Below are 25,802 nucleotides of genomic sequence, written 5' to 3'. Positions count from 1 at the left end.
GTAAATGATCCTGGAAGACATAATAAAAGGTGGCAGTAGAGTGTGTGTGTTTTTCCCCTCATTCAGTCCGAGCCACAGCACCCTACACCACAGAGGTTCAGTCCAGTCGAGAAGGTGGTATAAAATGGAGTGTGAGGTCCTGGTTAGGGAGTGCGGTCCAGTGGAAAGGTGTGCTCCAGTGCAGAGGGTGTATTACAGTGCAGGATGTGTGGTGCAGTGCAGAGGTGTGGTCTTGTATAGGGGGTGTGGTCCAGTGGATGGGCCTGGTACAGTATCGGGGCATGGCACAGTAGGGAAGGCGCAGTCCAATGTAGGAGGTGTGGTCCAGTAGAAAGGAATAGCACTCGTTACAACGCATGCGTTTACAACACATGCCATTACAAGGCAAGTCGTTACAACGGCGCGTTGTTAAATCGCATGCCATTACAATGCAAGTTGTGACAATGACTTGCTGTAGGGGGTGGCGCTGAAGTTTGGAATAGTATAATTTACTATTCCAACTCCAGTGTGTGCAACAGTAGGGAAGCTGTTGGATTGGAAATCGAACAAATCGAACACCTTCTGCCCGCTACAGCAAGTCGTTGTAACGACTTGCTTTGTAATGGCATGCGTTGTAAATGATGCGTTGTAAACATTGTTTACCGTGGAAAGTTGTGCTCCAGTGCAGGGGGTGTATTACAGTGCATGGTGTTGGTGCAGTGCAGAGGTATGGTCTAGTATAGGGAGTATGGTCTAGTGGGCCTAGTCCTGTATCGGGGCTTGGCACAGTAGAGAAGGTGTAGTCCAATGTAGGAGGTGTGGTACAGTGGACAGATGTGCTCCAGTGCAGAGAGTGTATTACAGTGCATGGTGTGTGGTGCAGTGCAGAGGTGTGGTCTAGTACAGGGAGTGTGGTCCAGTGGATGGGCCTAGTCCAGTATTGGGTCATGGCACAGTAGAGAAGGTGTAGTCCAATGTAGGAGGTGTGGTACAGTGGACAGATGTGCTCCAGTTCAGAGAGTGTATTACAGTGCATGGTGTGTGGTGCAGTGCAGAGGTGTGGTCTAGTACAGGGAGTGTGGTCCAGTGGATGGGCCTAGTCCAGTATTGGGTCATGGCACAGTAGAGAAGGTGTAGTCCAATGTAGGAGGTGTGGTACAGTGGACAGATGTGCTCCAGTGCAGAGAGTGTATTACAGTGCATGGTGTGTGGTGCAGTGCAGAGGTGTGGTCTAGTACAGGGAGTGTGGTCCAGTGGATGGGCCTAGTCCAGTATTGGGTCATGGCACAGTAGAGAAGGTGTAGTCCAATGTAGGAGGTGTGGTACAGTGGACAGATGTGCTCCAGTGCAGAGGATGTATTACAGTGCATGGTGTGTGGTGTAGTGCAGAGGTGTGGTCTAGTATAGGGAGTGTGGTCCAGTGGATGGGCCAAGTCCAGTATCGGGGCATGGCACAGTAGAGAAGGCGCAGTCCAATGTAGGAGGTGTGGTACAGTGGAAAGGTGTGGTCAGGTGTAAGGGGTGTGGTCCAGTGAATAGGGTGTGGTCTAGTATTGGGAGTGTGGTATAGTGCAGGAGGTGTTGCACAGCGCAGGAGCGTGACCCAGTGGAGACGTGCTGCTCGGAGTGGGGCGCATGGTACAGTCAGTGGTTGAAATGGAATTGAAGAAGTACAGGTACTCATCATCTCAAAGTACCTGTATGCTACTGAGTTGAGCTGGCTGGTACTCTCCCACTGAAAGTGTTAACCCTACTGAGAAGGGCTGGTACTCTCGCTTTACATTAAAGGAGTGTGGGTACTCAGTACCTGTGAGCACCTGCCCATTTAAAGCACTATGTACAGTGGAGAGGTGTGCTCCAGTGGACCTCAGACGAAGGAGTGGCGGACCTGACAGTGCGTGGATTTGTTCTAGTGACTTGCAAGTTACACATATGTCTCAGAAGCAGGCGTATTACCCTTCTGAGCTATCTTATTGGGATGTGTAAAGTCCACAACCTGTGACCTGCAGGTTTACACAGATCTCTGCTACAGAGTCATTATTCTTACCTTAGTATCATCTTACTGTGACTGGAGCACATAACTTACATGTTACACAGAGATCTCTGAACAGATGCATGTATCCACGGAGAGACCAGTCCTTGTAAAGTAAAGGCTGCAAACTCAGCAGCAGGCGCATTAACCGAACGAGGTGGTTACTGAAAGATGGCCCCGGGTTCCAGCGGTCGCAGGCTAATGTCACTCTTACCACCTCCTCGACTTCTTGCTGCCCAAATATCAGCCTGGCAGCATGGCGTGCATACAGCATTTTTATTCTTTTTACAACAATTTATGCATAATTCATAGCGACTGAAGAGGGCCTACGGAGGGTGCGGAGGGGAGAGGAGGATAGGGGAGGGGAGAGAAGGACAGGGGAGGGGGAGCGGAGTATGCAGACAAAACGAAAGCGGCGGAGAGAGGGGAGACGAGGCGGGGTGTGGGGGCGGTCCTGTAGGGCAGAAGGGAAGGAGTGAATGACAGCAAAAGAGGACATGGGGGGGGGGGGCTGGGGAAAGGCGAAGCAGGCAGTGCGACAACAGAGAGAGGAGGAAAGAAAGAAAGACTAACATGTAGTGAGCATGTAGGGAAACAGGAAGAGATGGAAAGACAATTCACATGAGAGAAAGAGAGAATGGAACGCAGATGAGAGAAATGCAGAGGACAACGCGGAGTGGAAAGGGAAGGCAATGCGAGAACCAGAGGAGGTGAGCGAGCAGGAAAGAGAGCACGATAGAAAGGAAAATAGCGAGGAAGTGAAACTAAGAAGCAAAGAGAAAGAGAGATAAAGAGACCTGGAGCAAAAGATAGGGCACCAGAAGAGATCCACAGAAAATATAATAGGAGAGGGAGAACAGGAAATGAGACCGAAGAAGACAAAATGTCAGAAAGGGGAAGAGTATGAGAGAGAGGGAGGGAATAGAGAAGAAGAAAGAGGGGGAAAGAAAGGACTAGGCAAAGAGAGAAAGGAACAGAAGGACTGAAATTATCAGTGAAGAAGAGAGGAAGCGAAGGATATAGCGCTTACTACCTCTGACGAGAATTCGAAGCGCTTTTCGGCGAGTTGCACGCTGCTCCAGAACCCAAAAGGATTAGTGGTTGATTAGTATAGGGAAATATGAGTGAATCTGAGAAGCGGACACATGAGTCTGTTATTTGGATTGAATAGGATAATGGAGGGCTAGAAGAGGGAAGAGTCTACAACATGTTTTTTGGGAGATCATAGTAGTAAGATGAGATTTGGGGTGGGCCAAGGAGGAGAGAGAAGGTAAGAGTCTATAAAGGGTTATTTTGGAAATCATAGTAGTGGAATGAATTGTGGGATGAGCCAGAGAGTGAAGCTAGAGGATATATTGAGAAAGGTAATGGGTGAGACCAGGGCGTTTAATGGGCAGGGTCTCACCGGTGCTGAGCACTGGCAGTTTTTTTAAAGGGGTCCTCAAAACGGGTTCTTGTCGGGCTCTGTTTTGTGCCTGGCACCGGCGGTCCGTTTTTTTCCGGACTGCAGTGACAGCAGACCCATCGATGTGCACGTGCTTACACTGCACACTTTTCACTAGTGGAGAAGTTACGGCATGACGTCATGCCAGGTGAGCGGGAAGGGAAATCCTTTAAAGAGAGTCATTTTCTCTCTGGATTTCCCTTCACTTTTTGAAACTCAGGAGCAGCAACATTGTCGTGGTGTCCCCAGGGCTTTAAGTGAAAGCTTTTTCAATATTATTTACAAGCCATAGTTGCTGCTTATTTATCTTATGCAACTAACAACCATTGACAAAGCCAATATTCCTAACTTGTAGGTATGATGTTACTTGTATCATATATCTGGATGCAATGACATAAACAGCAAAATACAAGTCGGGCAGCACACTATGCTAAGCGCAGATATTTAGCTTATGTTTTTAAGCCACGCCCTTAATTTCACTGGCCACGCTCCTTTGAGAGCCCCCCTAGTTTTTTCGTTCCACTTAAAGCCCTGGGTGAGACAGAGTAGGGCATTAGAGAGAGTGAAAGGTTTGCAGAACAGATGGAAATTAATACATGTGAGTAAGGAAAAGGGGATGTAGAAAAAGAAAGTGTAAAATAAAGTACATTCAAGAAAGAGAGAGGAAGAGGCAGAAGAGAGAAAGAGAATACAAGAGGAAGGGAAAAGAAGGTGAGGAAAAAAGAGGAAAAGAACAACAATCAAAGGACAATGAGGAGTGAGGAGGAGAAAATAGGAAAATGAAAGGCAGAGAAGAGAGTGAAAGGAAGAGAAAGAGAAACATGGATATCAGAAAGAAAGAAGAAAGAAAGATGGAGCGACAAGAAAAAGAAAGAGAAACAGAGAGGGTTGAAGATAAACATATGAAGAGAAAGTAAAAGGAAGACAGAAAAAGAATGGGAGGGGAAGGGAAATGTAGTATGAAGAGAGTAGAAGAGGAATACAAAGTAAGATAAAAACAAGCATTGGCAAAACCATTGGGTCTTGCCTTGGCAAGCCTCCATTTTTTGTAAATGTGCAGTAGGTATTAAAAGGTGAAGAGTAATTAAAATGTAAAAGAAAAATGCCACAGTCTAAAGGTCTTGTATTTTGAAGTAGAAATACTGTAGCACTATTTTACGTTCTACAAAATGCTGTTTGTGAATTGGACCCTAAGTTTATTACAACACCTGTATCCCCCTTCTTCCCACATTTTCAACTGGAAGAATGACTGCGAACAGAAGAAAATCTGGAGTCCTGTACATCTCTAAAATAATCTGTGGTAAATTCACAAATGTGCCTGTCTCCTGTTCCTGGGTGGTTGAATAGCACAAATCATCACTACGGGGAGGTTCCATGTGCACTGAGATCCGGTGAACTATCAGCTCCTGCTTAGCAAAAAATACCCATGGGGACCAGGGCAAGGTTCGGAGAGCTCCCCCTGGGCCCTGGTACCATGTGCCCCAATGTGCCTTGGTAATCCAGGTGGGCTTCTCCCATCTGCACCCCGGTTACCCTTTTCACGGAGTGGTACTTTACACCCGTAGGAGGCAAGCATCTGGTATCCATGGGAACCAGTCTGCATACAAAGAGGATCTGCAGTTTGACTGAAACTCTTCAGTGAGCATGATTCATCTCTTAACAGAGGCCCCTGGGCTGTTTTGGGCGATCCTTTGCAGAAGCAGGAGGTTCTTTAATTGCTGGTTGCTCTGACATATGTCTTTTATCCCCTCTTTCTGGGAAGCAGCATTCCTAGATCGGCTGTAGAGGGTACTGGTAAGTGCTAATCTGTCCTCTGTGTGTATAATTCTGTATTACAGGTCGTGAACTGAAACTGTCCAGCTCACATCCATCATGCAACCTGTTAAAATCTAAAATCTGAACACAGGTACACAGGAGAGGCAACTTTCTTCTTGTGCATAGAGGAAGACTCAAAGGGGTGTATTTATGAGAACATGTTGAAGCCCCTTCCTGCACATAAACAATCACTAATGCCAATGTGTTACTTCTGCAGCACACATTGAAGTAGCAAATCGTCATTATTTAATGATTGTTTATGTGCAGGATGGGACCCCTGCACATAAACACTCATAAATGTCATTTTGCTCTTCCTATGTTGGCTGCAGATTGCAACCAACATAGAAAAAGCAAAAACGAGGAGAAATAAAAGTATTTCTCCTCGTTTTGCCATTCCAACACCTGCTCTTGCATGGCGTTAGTTTTTGGCGCCACCTCAGATTTACACCTCATGGTAAATCTAGCGCCACGTCAAAAGCAATGGAAGCAACACCCATTGCACACCCCTTTCATGCTAAGCGACAAAAGCGGCTTAACGCCGCTTTGTAAATATGGGAAAGGGCTTTGCGCCACCATCACATCGCTGAAAGTGAAGTTCTGGTGGAGATATCCCCTTGTAAATATGCCCCATATTTTGTTGGAATCATGTAAAAAACGTTCATAAGCAAACTATCCAGGTCAGATTACTGCAATCCATCAAGCTTAGAGGTATATTTCCTAAAGTTGTGTGTGGTTGCTTTCATGGCGCAATGCATTCCTATGCTAAATTTACCATCTATTTACTAAGGGGTACCTTCCTGCACAAACACAATCCTGAGAGGCCTATTCCTCATTCTGTGTGTGCTACACAATGAAGCCAACATAGAAAGAGGAAGTAATGAGGAGATATAAATATATTTCTCCTTGTTACACCTCTCCTGGGAAGGCGCATCTTTTTGGCGCATTCCCAAGTCTACTAGTTTGGGTAAATCCCGGAATGCATCAAAAACAATAGGAGTTGCTTGGGAACACCCACGCAATGCCCACGGAAGGTCTTGCCAGGGCAGAGTAAGGCAACCAGCTATTTGCACTGAGTTGCCTCACTCCAGATTTATGGGGCCACTCAGGGCCACAAAAAGTGGCCTTGCGTGGCTTCATGTTTGTGAAATATAAAGATGAGAAGAAAAACAGGTCTTTATTAATTCAATATAGATTAAAAGCAACTAAGACCAGTGGCCCAAGACATTCTTATAGCTTTGGGGGCCTCGAACAGTCTGAATTGTCACGCCTGTAGCAGTGTGATGGTTAGTAGTTGTGTAAGTACTGCCATTGGCGGTGCTGACAGTGGCAATCTGACGAGGGCACTGGCACTTATGTTTCTTACATATTAAGCACTGCTAATGTAACGGCGATAGTGGGTTAATATTCACTCCCATATTGCAGTTAATGTTGTTCTGTTGGCCTAAGCAAGGGAAAGCATCACTGCATGGCTAACAGCAGCTAGCAACGAATATGCCCTCTGAGGACAAAAAAACACAGCCAGGCGTCATGAGGCCCAGCGTTGGTTCTCAGAAGATTTAAACACTCAAAAACTAGCCCTGCACCAAACTGAAAGGAAATGGAGACTTATCTAGCTCAACTTAAGGAATACAAAAAATCCATCCAATCTACTAAGGCCACCCACTTCTCTAAGATCCTGAGTTCCACCAATAAATCAAAAGAAATATTCACAATTGTCAATCAGCTATCCAATCCTGATAGAGTTACTATAAACCCCCACCCCTACTCAGGCACTCCGCAACTCACTGAACACCTTTTTCATCGACAAAGTCACTTCGATTAAAGCCAGCATTCATGCCAGCCATGCTTATGAGGCATTACCAACGGTGCTAAGAACCCCCTGCCCCCTCCATCATTTCCCAGCAATCAGAAGAGATACTCTTTTGGAGCTTCTGTCCAAAGTCAGATCTGGATCCTCTACTGATAGCTGTCCTCCCTACATCTTAAAAGAAGTTTTCACCGCAAAACCTGAGCCTGCCCTTTCTCTCATGAGCGAGTCATTATCTCAGGGCCATGTTCCTAGAGCCTGTAAAAAAGCCATCATAGTTCCCCTTTTTTTTTAAAAAAAGGGGCAGATCCCGTGATCCCAATGAACTACTGCCCCTTATCCCCGCTCCCTTTTCTGGCCAAGGTATTGGAATCCTATGTGGAAACTGCCTCTGCTCATTCATTCAACAGACTCATTACCCTGCCCCCGACCAAGCAGGTTTTCGACCTGCACACTCAACTGAGACAGCAATATTGACTGTATTGGATGAGCTATGAAAGAATGCAGACAGGTGCACCCCTCAGGCCTTGGTGCTACTGGACCTGTCAGCAGCCTTTGACACGGCTGACCATGGTATTCCCGTAGATCGTGTCAGGAAAGCAAGAATCCAGGGATCAGCTCTCAGCTTGATGATGTCCTTTCTGGAGGTCCGTTCCCAGGTTGTTCGCCTCTCCCACTATACTGCACCTAACATGAAGACTACGTGCGGTGTACCTCAGGGCTCTTCACCTTCCCTGCACCTGTTCAACTTGTATCTACCTCCCTTTATATTGTCCTTAAGAGAAAGAAATGTGAGCACATTCAATTATGCAGATGACCTGCAATTAATATTTTCCATCAACAACACATCCAAATTCCAAGCCAAGCTGCATATCCGTACCTGGATGAACAGCAACCACTGAAAATTGAATCCAGATAAAACTGAGCTAATCCTGATAGGCAGCGCTTGCAATCCTTGGAGCCCACACTTCTGGCTAGCTGAGCTGGGCTCTCCCCCAACCCCATCCTCCTCAGCTAAGAGCCTTGGAGTCACAATCAACTGTGATTTATAGATGAAGTCCCAGATGGAACTGTAGTTTCTACCTGCTTTTTTCAGCTACAGAAAATAAGGAAAGCAGCAGATTCATCACTAGGGAAGCTTTGATGCAGGTAGTTCTAGCCCTGGTCATTCCCACATAGACTACGCTAACTTCCTGTACTTCTGCCTGCCATTATATCTAGTCAAAAGACAGCAACTTGTGCAGAATCAGGTCGCAAAACTGATTTTTCAGCTGCCTAGATGGCAACATAATATCAGATAGGGGTCAAACCCAATATACCCTTGAGGGCTTGGGCAAATAGATGCGAAAAGGTCAATGTGCCAACAAGGGATTTCGTTTTAGAATGATCTGTTAATTATCAATTTCAAAGATTTAAATCAATAAACATGTTAAGATGAAATAACACTACTGTGAAATCAATTGAATGATCTGAACATCATAAACATATAATGATAACAACGCACACGGGAGTTCTTTTTGTGATTTAAACACAATAATTTTTATAGTTTTATCCAAAGTAAAAAGAGTACAAAAGAGACATAAATTAGAGCAATATATCATGAAAACAGGGGACGGAGTTAAGTCCTCATTTCATCTAGATACACACATCTATTCCTGATTAGTTTGAACAGAGATGAAACTCTTTTTGAGCATGCAATCTACTGTACATAACAGATAAACTGGAATTAGATGGTAAAGTCGACGTTTCGGTCTTGGGTGGTGTCAATCCAACAGACCATCTTCAGGACACTGATTGCTTAAACAAGGACTCTTGGAGGTCTCAGTAGCGTTCTTACGTAAATTTGATTAAAATCATGTGCATATTTACACATGTAGAACTTGGCATCAGCAACTGCCAAATCGTACTAATGCGGGAGTCAATCCTGCCGTAGTTTTATTGTTTTCTGTCGTTAGTCTTCAGAATACAGATGTGGTCCGCCTGAGTCGAGACAGCCTAATTGTGCACTACGCTGTGGTGTGCTCTTAGAGAGTGGCTGTGGTTGCAGTTCAACACAGCTGAGAGTATTCTGACGTTAGTCTTCAGAAAACAGATGGGGGTCCGCCTGTATCGAAACAGGCAGGCGGACCCCCATCTGTTTTCTGAAGACTAACGTCAGAATACTCTCAGCTGTGTTGAACTGCAACCACAGCCACTCTCTAAGAGCACACCACAGCGTAGTGCACAATTAGGCTGTCTCGACTCAGGCGGACCACATCTGTATTCTGAAGACTAACGACAGAAAACAATAAAACTACGGCAGGATTGACTCCCGCATTAGTACGATTTGGCAGTTGCTGATGCCAGGTCTACATGTGTAAATATCCACATGATTTTAATCAAATTTACGTAAGAACGCTACTGAGACCTCCAAGAGTCCTTGTTTAAGCAATCAGTGTCCTGAAGATGGTCTGACGGATTGACACCACCCAAGACCGAAACGTCGACTTTACCATCTAATTCCAGTTTATCTGTTATGTACAGTAGATTGCATGCTCAAAAAGAGTTTCATCTCTGTTCAAACTAATCAGGAATAGATGTGTGTATCTAGATGAAATGAGGACTTAACTCCGTCCCCTGTTTTCATGATATATTGCTCTAATTTATGTCTCTTTTGTACTCTTTTTACTTTGGATAAAACTATAAAAATTATTGTGTTTAAATCACAAAAAGAACTCCCGTGTGCGTTGTTATCATTATATGTTTATGATGTTCAGATCATTCAATTGATTTCACAGTAGTGTTATTTCATCTTAACATGTTTATTGATTTAAATCTTTGAAATTGATAATTAACAGATCATTCTAAAACGAAATCCCTTGTTGGCACATTGACCTTTTCGCATCTAGATGGCAACATGCCTCCCCTCTTATGAAGAAGCTACATTGGCTCCCTGTATCCCAACACTGTGTCTTCAAAGTCGGCTACCTTATTTTCAAATCCTTACACGGCACTTGCCCAGAATTCATCTCCAATAACAGTCAGAGACACATACCCACCCGCAAACTGTGCTCAGCCCACATGAACCTGCTGGTTACCCCATACTATATATCAAAGTGGCTAGGCGGCAGCAGATTTGCGGTGCTGCCCCCTCGATTTTGGAACGCCCTGCCCCTTGACATCAGATCCTGTACAGACCTCCTAAGATTCAGGAAACTCCTCAAAACATGGCAGTTCACTCAGGCATATGAATACCCGTCCAGGACTCTGGTCACTCCTACATACAGCACCAAGAAACCAACCGTTGTACGAGCGCTTTATAAATAATTTTAACGTAACATAACAGCTAGTTACCAAAATCGTCTAGTATACAGCAAGTGGGTCAGTAAGGTCTAACTCAAAGCAAGTCTGCAGCCAGTGGTCCACTCGTGTCTGCTGTGGTTGGGCAGTGAAGAACTGCAGTCTCCCTGTAGGGAGCTGGGTTGCTCAGTAGAGCAAATTCTCCCATCAACGTGTGAAACTTGCCCCTCTTCAGGCAAACACTGTTTCTCTAAGACAGCCTCGTCTACCACTTAGTAAAGCAGAACTGTTAGGAAAGGCTACTTCAGAGAATGTGTGTTATGGGTTAACAGTACCAGAACAACACTTGGATCAAGAAAACCACTCAGAAAAGCTTTCAGACCTATTTAGTTAAGTAAAAAACTAATTATTAACACACGGCCAAAACCACAGCAATTCGACCAGTCACTACAAAGCTATAGTGTTTTAAGGTAATAGTTCCATTTCACATGGCCTTTTTATTCTGCAAGGGCAGTCCATGCACAACACTGTGCAGTACTCACAAGTAGCCACTGGAGGCTTCTTCCTCTTCCAGTTACACAGCATGACTCCCAGCTAAAGGTTGTCTCTTGCCTTCAGTTAGTCCAGAGGGTTTGGATGAGAGGCAATCACCTTTTACAGGCATAGTTCTCACCTTCCAAACTTCACAGTGTTCCTGCAGGGATGACTATCCATGGCAGACAGAGGGTCTTTTTTACGTGGGAGTGGAGGAGCACGGCAATAGCCTCCTTGGCTTAACGCCGCGATCCGCCACGTCTGAAATGCACGGCTGCACCGTATTTACAAGGATACAGTGCAGCCCTGTGTTTGTCCCTGCACTGGCACCAATTTAGCCGCGTGGCGCCAACACAGACACCCTTGCACCATGGTGCAAGGATGCCTGCGTTACAGGGGAAAATTGCTTATGTGCAGGAAGGTGTCCCTTCCTGCACATAAACAATCTGAAATGGCGTTTTGTAACTTTTATGTGTGCTGTAATGCTGCACACATAGAAGTAGCAAAACATACTTTTTTTATAATGATTGTTTATGTACAGGAAGGCACACGTTCCTGCATGTAAACAATCAGTGGCCTTTTGCTGTTTCTATGCGTGCTGCACAATGCAGCACACATGGAAACAGCAAAAACGAGAAGGAAATTAAACACTTCTCCTCATTGTGCCAGGGTTAGACCAGGTTTTCCCTGGTCATAATTTTGGTGCTGCCCCATATTTATGCCACCCTTGTAAATACGGGGCAGGTCAAAATCAATTGGTGTTGCAGTGGAACACCCACCACAGCACCCATTGCCCGCCACTTTCACGTGAAGTTTGGGTGCCTTATTTACAAGACCAGAAGTGCCAGTACTGATGTCAATTCATGAGTTCCTTCATACGTCAAGATCACACAATTCAATTGTCATGATCACATCACTATTTATTCATAGCGACTTTTATGATATGTCTATTGTTCAACAATTTGAAGTAAATATTTTGTCAAAATATGCATACAAATGTTTCATACAAATTTTTCTCAATACACAGGGACGACACAATTTATAAAACAAATAACACATAACAAATAAATATTCAAACACATTAACAAGCTCTGGTTCTGTTGCAGTACGACCTTCTTCAGAAAAACTTTCCCTTGTGACTAGCAATGTAATATAATGATATAATGATCTACAAGGATAAAAACCAAACAGTGGCCCTACTGAACTCCCCGACAACAGTAGGAAATCAAAATAATAAAATATAATCAAAATTACCATACTCATTCACCTCCATTCAAATCTCGCATGGAGGTGAATGAATATGGTAATTTTGATTATATTTTATTGTTTCTCAGCTCATTTGTGTTCTGAGTCTTGTGGAGAACCCAGAAAGAGATATATATCAATCAATCAATCAATCAATCATGTCACTTATAAAGCGCACTACATACCCGTGAGGGTCTCAAGGCGCGGGGGGGGGGGGGGGAAGCTGCTACTGGTCGAAGAGCCAAGTCTTGAGGAGTCTCCTGAAGGTTAGAAGGTCTTCGGTCTGCCGTAGGCGGATGGGGAGGGTGTTCCATGTCTTGGTGGCGAGGTGGGAGAATGATCTGCCGCCGGTGGTTACTCTTCGGATGCGGGGGACGGTGGCTAGGGTGCGGTCTGCGGAGTGGAGCTGGCGTGTGGGGGTGTAGAGGCTGAGCCGGCTGTTGAGGTACGCTGGTCTGCTGTTGTGGAGAGCCTTGTGTGCGTGGGTGAGGAGTTTAAAGGTTACCCTCTTGTTGATGGGGAGCCAGTACAGGTCTCTCAGATGGGGAGTGATGTGGCTGCGGCGAGGGACGTCGAGGATCAGGATATATGGGTTAGAAATGTGTCGACTGTTTTTTTCATCAGCAAACAAGTGTACATATGCAGCACCACTGTGCTTTGAATTTATTATTTTGATTTACTACTGTTGTTGAGGAGCTCAGTAGAGCCACTGTTTGGTTTTTACCCTACGTATGAATGCACGCATGAATTGATATCCGTATTGGCACTTCTGGTGTTGTTAGTTGTTATAGAGGGCCTAGACTTACTGATTAAGGGCCCAACCCTACACAGTTTCTCATTATTTACAAGGCAGCGTTAAGCCACGTTTAGTGGCCTAATGCTGCCTTGTAAATAAGGCAAAGCCCCTATTGCCACCACAACGTCAGAAAAAGTGACTTTGTGGTGGTGATAGAGGCTTGTAAATAGAGTCTGTTCTGGTCTTCCAAGTCTGTCTTGGCCAGTAGTGGTACTCTCACCGTCTAAGTTACTAGTGCAGCTCTTGGTGTTGAAATCAAAGACCTCGTCTTCCCATTTCCGGATACCACCTTGCAGTGAATGTAAGTTGGCTTTGTCACTCACTTTGCGGTTTCAACAAATAATCTTCACCAAGTCCAGTCCAGTGCTAAACTAGTTACAACAGGTTAACTGGTCTGCTTCACAAGAAGTCTTTCTGCGGTTGTTTTGTGGCCCTGGGAGCTACCAGAAGATCAGTCGACAGTCATCCTTTCATATAACAAAACACGCAAGGCTTGGTCAGGGTGCTCACATTCACACCCAGAGATCAGGTGTCTCTGGCCTGCTTCCAAGTCCTGCGCCATGCACATTCATGGATCTGTCTGTCGTCCCTCTATGATTAGATGTCCAGCTGTGTCCTATCTCTTGGCAGAGGTGGCTCCTCCGCTATGGCGGAGGAGCGTCGCCTCCCCTCCCAGCTGCCTCAAAGCAGCAGGAAAGGACAAAGAAAATTATAATAAACACATTTTATTATTGTTTTACTTTCCGGCTGCATCTTTAGGGTGGTGCATGGGGGATGACAGGCTGCAGGAGGAGTGGCGGGCACTGTTGTCAGTGCGCATGACGGTTTGGCCAGCCATCTCAGGCATGAGCACTGAAGCTGTCTTCAACCCGAGCTGCATTGCTGGGTTGGAGTCAGCAGGCGCAGGCTCCCAGTCTCACTGGGCGCACAAATTCAAAGCGCTCAGGACAATCCTGACGCCGCTCTCATGAAATAAGAGCAGCGACAGGGTTGACCGCAGTGGAGTCTGGGAGCCTGTGCCTGCAGAGGAGAGTAGCAGAAGAGCGCGATGCGCCCAGCTGCAGGTACCTTTATTTTATTTTAATCATCCCCCAATTCCCTCACCTCACCGCTCTTCAAGAACACCAGCCGCTACTGTGTCTTGGGAGCCACACGAGGCAGGTCTCCAGTTGCTAACAGACCACAAACACCAACTCCCACCATTTATTTCTAGGTGAGGGATCTATGTCCTGGTTCTGTGGCAATAGACATATGTCTGTGTCAAATCTGATGCTTTCCTCTAACCCACCATCCGCTATGGCACCTAGCAGAGGTAGCAGGGAATGCTACTACTCCGATTTCCCGCCCACAGTTTTATTACAGTCTTTGACTTAGGATGAAAATCCTTTTAAGTGAGAGATCTGTTTTAAACATTCAAAATGCCACACCAGCAATAGTAAAAAGTGGGCTGCCCTTGGGTAGGCCATTTACATTGACTCCTTTATAGAATACCAAGGCCGGTCTCACCCAAACTGGTCTAGTAACAGCTGACATGAGGATACAATGAAAGAACAGAGCTGATTCGTCCCCCTACCCCTTTCAAAGCACCCCTGTAACTGTGGGTACTTGTTCCTCACATAGTTTCTCTCTCTGATCCCTCACCCTGTGTCTGGCTCTATGGTTGGTCATTGGGGGTTTGTGCAAAAGGAAGCAGACCAGGGCCTTCTGGGGCTTCCTCAGGCAAAGAAGAGGCAAAGAAGCGCGCTGGCAGCTGAACAATGAATACAGCACCTCTACATGCATTTACAAACAGCCATAGAATAGGTTTTCTAATCTATCTTCAATTTTCAAGGAAACACAATACCTGAGGTCAAAATACCAGCAGTGTCTAGCAGAGAAAGAAGAGGGGATCTGTGTGACACAAGCAGATGATATTCCACGGTCCCATATTACATTGTGTGAAGCAATATTGTTTTGAGTTCCAGAGCATGTGAGCCAACGTTATAGAGCGTAAGAGCCAGCGAGCCCATATAGTTTCCGCAGTTGTATTAAACGAGCCACTGTCATCTTCCATGTTACAGTCCGTCTGCTTCTATTGTTTCCAGTTTTGCAGCCAGAGTTCCAATTTTGATTCTTATAAAGCAGCGAGTGAGCCAACAGCATCAACATTATTGCAGCCTGTGTGTCGACATAGTAATAATAATAATAATCCACATTTATAAAGCACGAATAATCACCCATAAGTGTCTTTAGGTGCTGGGGGCCGTAGGGAAGATTAAGCAAGCTATTGCCCAGAGTCACATGGTGCTGGGCTAATCTGCCGCCAGCACCGGGGATCGAACTGTGATCCCCGGATTCCGGAGTCAGTCGCCCTGGCCGCAGCGCCACACCTCTAGTCACAAGCACAACCCCCAATTAGTCAATGCTCCCTCTGGTTCGGCATCCTGTGAGCGAATATCGCATCCAATATAGCATCGATTGAACCAACATAATCTTCAGGGTTGTCCGCAATTAGCCAATATCATCTCCAGAATTGCGTCTAGTGAGCCGATATCATCTTTCGAGTATTCTCCAGTTGGCCAATATCACCTACAGTATTGTATCAGACAAGCCATTGTCATTTTCAGTCATCTCTAGTTGGTCAGCATCATCTCCAGTATTGCAGCCAGTGCACCAAGACCCTCTCCTCAGTGAATACACAATGATGCTCAGGAGGAGTCCCCCAGCAAACAACTCAAGGAGCCGCCACCCTCATGAGAAAATGGCATGGAAGCCAGTACGCCAATAAGCTCTTAAATTATAAATCCGGCAATCTGTTTAGATCTCCTGTATCTGAAACAGTGAGCTATTATCTCCAGCATAGAAGCTAGTGAGTCAATAGCATCCGCCTTACGACAGCGAGTCAGTATCAATCATAGTGCAGTAGCCAGGAAGTGTATATGAGTATCAGTACCAGTGAGTCAATATCACCTGCATTATATGAGAAAGTGATATATTATTATCTCCCCTAACACAGCCAGTGAGTTAATACAATCTTATGTATAGTAGCCAGTGGGTCAATATCATCCACAATGTCCAAGCTTGGGGCCCACAATCCTGATTGTTATGTTTTGTTAATAACTTTTATAAAGCGCGACAATTACCCCAGGAAGAGGTGTGGTGCCGCGGCCAGGGCGAATGACTCCAGAATCTGGGGATCACGGTTCGATCCCCGGCGCTGGTGGTAGATTAGCCGAGCACCAAGTGACTCTGGGCAATAGCTTGCTTAATCTTCCCGACGGTCCCCAGCGCCTAGAGACCCTTACGGGTGATTGTTCGCGCTTTACAAATGTGGATGATCCTGGCGCTAGCATATCTATCCTGAGGCAAGGAGGAACTGAGTTGATTCAGCAAAAAGCCAGGTCTTCAAAGTCTAACAGATCAGTAGCGTTTCTTAGGCGAAACGGAAGGTCATTAGTTATCTCTGCAAAGCTAAGTGCACGTGGGCAAAGGTGATGGGTTTTTATGTCAATGGGCATTGGAGAAACGTGGTGTCTGTTTATTTTGGAGGTGTTTTTAAGTCCTCATTGAAAGTCGCCATGCGTCACGAAGTGTGCAAAGTGGAAGATGCGTGTGTGCATTTATAAGTGCACACGGGAGTTCTGCATTGTGAGGTTTAAAGTAAATCTTCAGTGGATGGGCGATCTAGACTTAGCAAGGGCTTGCGCTGTAAAATACCCACCAGAATACACCCAGACACATAGAACTTATAAATGTCTGCATTTATGTTATTCTTAAACAGAAAACCGAGAAAAGTGATGGAATGGTGTGTTTTAGCTCGTTGCATCAATGGCGAGAGGCACGTCACTAGTACCGTATGAAAGCCAAAGACGTTGAAAAATCACAGAAATCCTAAAAGCATACACATGTCTGGTTCTGGTGGGCACCCCAAAGCCCACGGGTGGCAGAAGCATTAACACTGCAAGCAGAAGAACGTGTGGGGTATAGGAAGCTTAATGCCACCGTGGCTCATGTCTCCCAAGCATCCTGCGAACAGGAGATAGAGTCTGGGACTATATGATGGGAGCAGAACATCACGACGACCAACTAAACCACCTCACTCCAAGGCGGGTCTAGGGGGGGATCGCGCGAGCATCAGGGCCAATCACATTTCACACAGGCTGCCGAGACGCGAAACAGAGAGAATCAACAGCACCTTTGAAGTCATAGGAGCCTGCACATTAGGCTTAAATGCACATTTTAGGTGCTACTTGTATACGGAGATGTTCAGGTTTGGGAGATATTGTGTTTGTGGTGAAGTGGGATCTGAAAATAAACATCTGAATCCAAAAACTGACAAAGTCTATCCCAGCTTTACCATAAGAGGCGGCGGGCAACGGTAAACTCTGCTACGCGGCGGTGGGCAGAGTTTTTGCCGTACTACATGCTCCAAGTGGAGTGCGGAGTAGCAAAACTCCGCAAATTCTGCCCACGGAGTGAGGTTTACCGCCCAGCTCTACTTGTGTCAGGTAGGGTGTCGCAAGGGCAACACAATCCGCAAGTCAGATTTACCAGGCAATGCCAGGCCATCTTCCATGGCCCTGCATTGCTTAGTAAATCTGGAGTAACACAAGGCAGTGAAAGTCTCTGCCTTGTGTGACTCTGCTCTGGGAAGCAGCGGCGGCTCGTCCGCTATGGCACAGGAGTGTTGCCCCCTCACCAGCAGTTTAAAAAAATGAAAAAATAAAACGATAATAAAACAGGTCTAAAACCTGTTTTATTATCGTTTTATTTAGCTTGGGGCGACGCCAGGGTTATGATAGGCAGGAGCGGGTGTGGTGGACTCTACCAACACTGCGCATGTGGTTTTGGGCTGGTGTTCTCAGGCAAGCCAAAAAACTCAAGCGTAATGACCCTTCTCCAACCCCAGCTGCATTGCTGGGGCTGGAGAGAGCAGGCAAAGACTCCCAGTCTGTCCTGGATTGCACATCACTAGCTCTCAGGCCAATCATGAAGCAGCTCTCATGTGAGAGCAGCTTCAGGATTGGCCACAGGCCAGGCTGGGAGCCTGTGCGTGCCTGCACCGAGGGAGAGCAGTGAAAGAGCGCAACACGATGCTGGAGTGCAGCAGGTAAGTTTAATTTTGTATTCTTGTCCCCCGTTCCCCCGCCTCTTTTGTAAACAATTTTATAATCTACGTTGTCCCCCCTTCCCTCCCGCATGTCCTTCCACCCGCCTCTTTTCCGCAATACAAGCCGCTCCTGCTGGGAAGGCGTTCCATGGGTGGAGCGTGGGTGTTTCCAAGCATCCACCCATGGATTTTGGCGCATTCCCAAATTTACCAACACTGGTAAACCTGAGAATGTGTCAAAATGCTAAGCCCTTCTAGGGGAGGCACAAAGGGATAAATGTCTTTAGTTCTCTTCGTTGTTTCGTCTTTCTATGTGTGCTCCATTCTGGAGCACACATACAAAGAGGAAAAAGTCTCAAAAGATTGTCTTTATGCAGAAAGGTGTCCCTTCCAGCAGAAAAACATTCCTGCCTGTAACGCAGGCACTATTGCACTAGGCAGCAGATTGTGCGCCAGCACAGGCAGATATTCGAAATGCACCATATATTGGTACACATGGCGCATTCCTGTCTTCTCCATTTCATGCAGCGCAGCAAGGTGTCTTGCTGCGCTGCATTGCATGGAACCTTGACAAATCTACCCCCTCATCTCTAGGATGGAAATTTCACCGTTTGACGGCTATGTGAGCCACATTTGCTCTGCTACGATTTTTCACCATCCACTGGCCGGGTGCCGATTCCAAAGTATGCATTGAGTACTAATCAATTTCCAGATGAAGCATGCACATCACAAAAGTTGCACATGGAAGACATCTTCTTGCTGTGTCTTATCTCTGATTGGTCTCACCCAGGAATGCTATGCTATGTGGATTTATAAAGCTTTAACTACCCGAAGGCTTCCCAGCACTGAGAGTCCTAGCTAGCAAGCGAACTACAGGGACAGCACATAGCTAAGGCTAATAGGAGTATAACCAGGTTTTTAGTATTTTAAGCATCATTTGACAGTGCCCGCAGTTTCAGAGGGGTGGGCATTCTCCATGTGGCACAATATTTTGTCCTTGTACCCCACCCTTTCTCTTTTTAAATACCTCTATATCTACTTTATCAAAAGGCACTCACATTAGGAACGTACACAAGTGCCATTAGAGCAGGTGAAGATACTATTTAAATGCAGATACAACAACATATATCTGCAGGTTTACCCTACATGCTAGGTGTTTTCAACAGGATTACACCATGATTAAACATAGAGCAACCAATACCTTGATATTCACTTATTATGCATTTTCAATGCCCAGAGCACAACCATATCATTGTGGTTGGATCTGTATGTCTGTGACTGTGCAGATTACAGGTTCTCTCCTTATCCCTTTTTTCCAAGGGGCAACAAGCAAGGCTGACTCCTCAGCCTCACAAAGCACCACCCGACACTACACTAGTGCACTAAAGTAACTCTGGTTTGGGAAAATAACTACTTTTTCTTGGACTGCTCTCACCATCCAAATCCAAAACCAACACACAGCCTAATGTTCAGTACATTAGAGACAGTCCCTACCACAAGCAATCAACACAACTGCAATAACCCATGTTTTGCTTCCATGGGACATCCAACTGAACTGTATAGCCAACACGGCAATCAAACAATCAATCAATCAGTATTAATATAGTGCAGCTTATCACCATTGGGGTATTCAGGGGCTGAGTGTCATGAACCCACGTTCTTAAAACAAAAGATGTGAAATACTCGCAGTCAAAAACCCACCCCTATCCCGTGCATCCTGCACTCCAAGTGGATATTGTAATGTGTGTTTGTGGTTTTGTATAAGAATTATGTATTCATAAGTATCACAATTGAGAACGAGATGGATGTATAATGTATATTGGTTTTATCAATGTTTGTTGGAAGTTCTGATCGATGTTTAAGCTCCGCTCACAAGCTGTGGGTGGATACATGTAAGGCAGCGCATTGCGAGAGATATGGAAGGAGCAGGGAAGCACTCACTTTCAGGTGCTGCTTTGCTCAGGTTCAGCAATAGAGAAAGAGGCATCACGAAAGACATTTACTCGTTTCCAGGCTGGCTCGCGCTGTGTGAAACAGAACACAGCGGGAGCACGTTCTACACGCACTTGTTCCTACGGACGTCTCTGGGTGTGGCTGAAGTATTTAAAGCCACACCCAGACTCTGGAAGGTGCTTAGCCTTCCGGATCTTCGCCAGGAAACATCGCACTGAACTCGTCACGCTTCAGAGCATCACTTACCTTCATTTCGCCACTCCTGCTTCCTGATTTTCGCCACTCCCGCTTCCTGAATCTTCAATTTCTCGGCGAGATGAGACCTGAAAGAGAGCAAGGAAAATTAAACTAAGTGCACATTCTTATTTCTTCAGGCGCCCACCGCAAGAAAGAGTCTTAAGAAATGCTAACAATTTTTGGACACACTTTTGTTTGTTAAGGAACATAAGAACCAAGACTGTTGAGAAGTAAAGTATTCAGAACTTAAAAAGCTACAGAAAAATGTAACGAATATTTAGACCTCAAAGAAAACCTGCTTAAGGGTCGCACCAGAGTGTTGTATATGTGTTGCTATGTTTTATCCCCTTTTCACTTAGAAAAGCTTGTCGAGAGGAATAAAAGAAACAAAAGGTTACAGAAGTAAGTGAAAAGGGGCGTAGGGGAACTTAAGTGCGAGGAGTAGCTCTGTTGATTTGAAGTGCAGAAATACTAATAGAGATCTTATGTTGTTTGCTCTCAGATTTACTACATCTTACTGCTTAATCAACACACATCTAAGCAGAGAACAGGGAAAAGACATCGGACTCCCTCCATCTGACAACACCTTTAAAACACCAGATGTTCCTCACGACAACTTCCTGGACGCGAAGCCCTACTCTGCAGATTGCAGGTAGGAATCTTTGTCGCTGTAAAAGTAAATCTAACAGAACTAAAAGTATCGTTGTAAGAAAGACTAGATTTACGTTTTGAAGAATCTTCTTTGCTAAGAAATCTTCTTGTTGCCTCGCAGGTCGACTACAGGAACTTCATTAGCGTCAGATTCCGGCCCTCCTCCCTAATCCCTATAGTCAACCCGCAGTGTGTGCTTGTTATCTCGGGTTGCTGAATAGAGTTACAGGGAGTTTGGCCAATAGCGTCTCTGCGAAACATTACCAAGCACCTTACAGGTAAGAGTTTGGAGAACTCAGGTAAGAGTGCTTGGTATACCTGAAAGAAGGCTAAGCCCACGTAACCTGTTTCGCCCAGACGCTATGGATCAAGCTCCTCAGGTGTCATTGCAGGACATTGCTACAATGTTAGCTGAAATAAAAACAGAAAATGCCGAATTGCGTAGGGACATTTCGGCGCTACAATCTAATATACAAACATCTAGTCCATCTCAATGGTCTTTCCCATCGGTAAAAAAACCAGTTTTAAGGCCTCCCACTTTTCAACCAACAATGCACAATGTATATAGTGGACCTTCAATTTCAGCTTCCGCAGTTCCTACTCAAATGCAAGTGGTTACACCCGTCTCTGTTCCTCTGGCACCCCCAGAAAGATTTCATGGTGATTGTAATAAATTTACCATATTTTTAAATCAGTGCCATTTACATTTTGTAGCAAAACCCGCAGCTTTTCCAGATGATTCTTCTAAGGTTGCTTTTATTTTATCATACCTAGGAGGAGATGCAGCCTTATGGTCTGTACCCTATGTAGAAAGAAATGACCCAATTTTGTATGATCTGCGACGGTTTAAAAATACTATGAAAAAATTATTTGCAAAACATGTGTTTGTGCAATCGGCAGATCATGTACTACTTAACTTAAAACAGGGATCTTCTGACTTACTACATTATATATCGACATTTAATAGGTTGGTAATTGAAGCAGAATGGCCAGAGGAAAAATGTGTATCATTATTTTATCGTGGTTTAAAAGATGACCTAAAAGATATGGTCACACAAATCTTGGACCCTCCTACTGATTGTGAAGAATTCATAGATTTAGTGGTAAAACTAAACCACCGCATTTCCGAAAGAAGAGGTGAGAGAGAGAAAACTGACCATAGGATGTTTTCATTTAAAGAAAGACCTATCAATAGAAATGAGTTGTCTACTAAATTAGACTTGGTGGAACCTATGCAAATAGGAACCATTAGAGGTCCCTTAACCGCTGAAGAGAAAGAGAAGCGTCGCAAATTAAATCAATGTCTGTACTGCGGAAAGAAAGGACATTTTGTAAAAGTATGTCCAACACGACCAAATAAATCCAAAGTAAAAGCCACAGAGGTCGTGGCTACGCAACAGTCGGAAAACTAAAAAACTCGATAGATAGAGAGGTCACTTTATCGAGTGTACAAACCAGTTTGGCCTCCACAAACCCAGCTACTTCACATTGGCATCTTAGTATAAAAGTTCTCCTTCAGTCTCAAAGAGATAAATCTAAATCTTGGTCCATCGACGCATTGATTGACTCAGGGGCTACAGGTAATTTTGTGGATACTCAGTTGTTCTTAGAGTTAGGATTGAATAAAATCATAAAGGAAACACCTGAGATAGTACGAGCTGTTGACGGGAAGGAATTAACATCTGGTCCCATACAATATCATACTGAGTTGTTGACCATGACATGTGCTTCAAAACACACTGAAGAGATAATGTTTGATATCATTGACGCTCCTCAGTTTCGTTTAATTTTAGGCATACCATGGTTAGTACTCCATAATCCTTACATTGACTGGGGTTGTTTGCTGTTAATCCGTGGGCGTATCACCGACATTGGCCGCATTGTGTGCCCTGTGCTTCGTGTATCCTGTCCTGCTGCACCCTTTGGCCCCCGCCGCCGCAAGTACCAACAGCGGCCGCCGAGTGGGGTCGAACTACGTTGCCCAGCAGCCTGTGCACCCAGAGACCCGCCCACAACCTTTCCCGCGCCAGGAGGCGCTTCAAAAACCGCCGCTTCCTTGGCAGAGCGGGTTGTTTGCTGTTAATCCGTGGGCGTATCACCGACATTGGCCGCATTGTGTGCCCTGTGCTTCGTGTATCCTGTCCTGCTGCACCCTTTGGCCCCCGCCGCCGCAAGTACCAACAGCGGCCGCCGAGTGGGGTCGAACTACGTTGCCCAGCAGCCTGTGCACCCAGAGACCCGCCCACAACCTTTCCCGCGCCAGGAGGCGCTTCAAAAACCGCCGCTTCCTTGGCAGAGCGGGTTGTTTGCTGTTAATCCGTGGGCGTATCACCGACATTGGCCGCATTGTGTGCCCTGTGCTTCGTGTATCCTGTCCTGCTGCACCCTTTGGCCCCCGCCGCCGCAAGTACCAACAGCGGCCGCCGAGTGGGGTCGAACTACGTTGCCCAGCAGCCTGTGCACCCAGAGACCCGCCCACAACCTTTCCCGCGCCAGGAGGCGCTTCAAAAACCGCCGCTTCCTTCGCGTCGCGGGACGCGCGCGGGCGTCGCCGGGCTGAGCCCGGGCAGAGGGCGGGCCGTCTGTGGCCGTCCGGGGCAGGACGAGGCTGGGCTGGGCCACCCCCCCTTGTTCGCAACGATCATTAGCACTCGTGTTGGAGGTAAGAGTTACCATTGATTAGTACATCCTGTCTGTCACGCTAGTCTGGTATGGGTAAAACCAATCCTACCCACCCACGACCCAACACCAGACACAACAAAACATCTACCAATCCCCTCCCAAGCTTAACAGCAATTGACAGAATGCTGCAAAAGACTATAGGGGTAGTCGCTTCAGCTATAGAGTCTACCGAAAGGCGTCTCTCTCTTCCTATTGGTTCAGTCCCACCTATTTTACCGGAGAATGCATCTACAACCTTGGGCAATTCCTATGACTCTATGTTAATGATTTCCTACGCTGGTTTACCTGAACTTCCAGGAACTAACATTAACTCGGAATTAATTCACTCTAATCATTCTCGGACTTTGAATCACACTCCTCCGGCAAGCAGACTGTCCATCACCCCTGTATTGTCGAAGCAGGTTACAAATGAGGAAGAGTCTTTGGCTAATGACTTTATTAATGTTGATGGTAATAGTGTTGCCGGGACACCTATTGTAATTACACAATCCCCTGTTATTACTTCACCAGTTCAAACACGAGGCCAAAAGGCCAAAAACAAACAAAAACATAATAACAAAGAACAGAAGGCATCTAAACCCAAGGGTAAAGGTAATGGCCGCCATTCTAAAGCGGCCCAAAAACCACTTGTAGTAGAGCCACGTGTAGATCAATCAGAGGTTACTAATGTCCAGCCTAATCGTCCCAATATTGAGCCTAGTGCTGATGGCTTTTGGGAAAGATTGGACGTACTTGTATCAACCTTTCTAGGGCCCATTAACGAGAGTATTCGGGCTCTTGAAACTAGGGTTAATTCCATTGATCAACATGTACAGACAATACTACTCTCACTCAAGTCGATTCCAATACAACCAGTTGCCACTATACCCAACCCTGACCAGAGTAGGAGGATGCCCACACCTACCCCCGCCTCTGCCTCGCACGTATCTGATGGCACAAAGTCAAGATCAAGGGGGTCAGACAAACAAGCAGGCGCCCCATGTATCTTACCTATAAGCCTAGGTAGTAGTATTAGCCGCCCCCCTGATGTAGGGACTAGCGAAGATAAAGACACAGCCCCAGCGGAAAAGGTTGTAACATCAAGAGCAGACGCTGGGAAACATGGGCCTCAAAAACCAGAGCCACTGAAGAGTACTTTTCACCATATAGATTATAAAAGTGCTAATGTACCATCAGTAATGAATCTTCCCCCAGAATGTGGAGCATATGTCGCGATCCTTTGTAACGTCCCTAGGCTACGGGAAGGGCAACTTGAGACCAATGAGATTCTGAAAAACAAAACTCTTTATTGGTTAACTAATAATTGTGGTCTGCCAACTTTACATGCAGAACAGATCCTACTCACTCAGCGAGTGGGATGGATAGGCCCCACAACTAAGAACTTTAATGGGGACTGTATTATTATTAGTTTTAGATCACCATTCTGGGCACACAAAGTTCTGCGTAGTGCCCCCCCTCCCTCTCATTGGGAATTTAATACTACCTTGTTGCCACTTGCCTACTTTTATAGACACCCATTAGCCAATAATCATGTCATGAAACCTATTACCCATTACGTGAGTGCACCACTACCACTATATAATAGGTTTCAATGTCTGACCTCAATGGAGGACACTGATTGACACACAAAACCTGTGGAGATTGTTGATGGGGAGGGAAATGGGAAACCAAATCTGAGCCCTATACAAACGGAGAATAGTCAAGGATTACGTACGGACCTGCCTGTGATAACCAAGTTAACAGGGGTAAATGGTGACAATGTGCCTGTTAATCCTATAGTTGTTACAATTGATAAGTTTCACTTGCGCAAGGATGCACCCAAAAATGTGATTAATGACGAAGAAATTTTAACTCAAAAGGGGTATACATTGACTACATGGAATATAGCAGGTATTAGAAATAAACTAGGGATGCCCTTCTGGCAAGACTTTATTACTTGCGGCACTGATATTATATGCTTGCAAGAAACATGGAGTATAGAACCTATTTCGGTAGAGGGCTATACCTCGTACTATGTAAATGCGACCCCCTCGCTAATGGGTAGAGCAAAAGGTGGTCTTATGGTGTTAATTTCTACCAAACTGATTGGTTGCAAAGTTTTATCTCACTTACCTATTGACAATTATAGTCAAGTTTTACGATTATCTTTCCCGCAAGGCAAAGATCTGGTACTAGTAAACTTCTATAATAATAATTTCCAGAAAGATAGAGGAGCTTGTTTAGCGCCACTGGAAAAAGAGCTGGACAGACTTTTAAATT

General features: G+C 45.5%; 1 long non-coding RNA gene across 1 annotated transcript in view; it reads right to left on the bottom strand.

Annotated features, from left to right (window-relative positions):
- The window catches only part of LOC146832831 (uncharacterized), a 374,586-nt gene that overhangs the window by 100,885 nt on the left and 247,899 nt on the right, over positions 1-25,802 (bottom strand). Inside the window, exon 4 of the long non-coding RNA XR_014960457.1 lies at positions 20,220-20,296. This is a non-coding gene — a long non-coding RNA (uncharacterized LOC146832831). The remainder of the gene's footprint in view (positions 1-20,219; positions 20,297-25,802) is intronic.

This window comes from Triturus cristatus, chromosome 4_2, assembly GCF_964204655.1.
Source record: "Triturus cristatus chromosome 4_2, aTriCri1.1, whole genome shotgun sequence".
Classification (NCBI taxonomy): domain Eukaryota; kingdom Metazoa; phylum Chordata; class Amphibia; order Caudata; family Salamandridae; genus Triturus; species Triturus cristatus.
The sequence above is the reverse complement of the archived record's forward strand: the minus strand, read 5'-3'. Positions and strand labels throughout refer to the sequence as shown.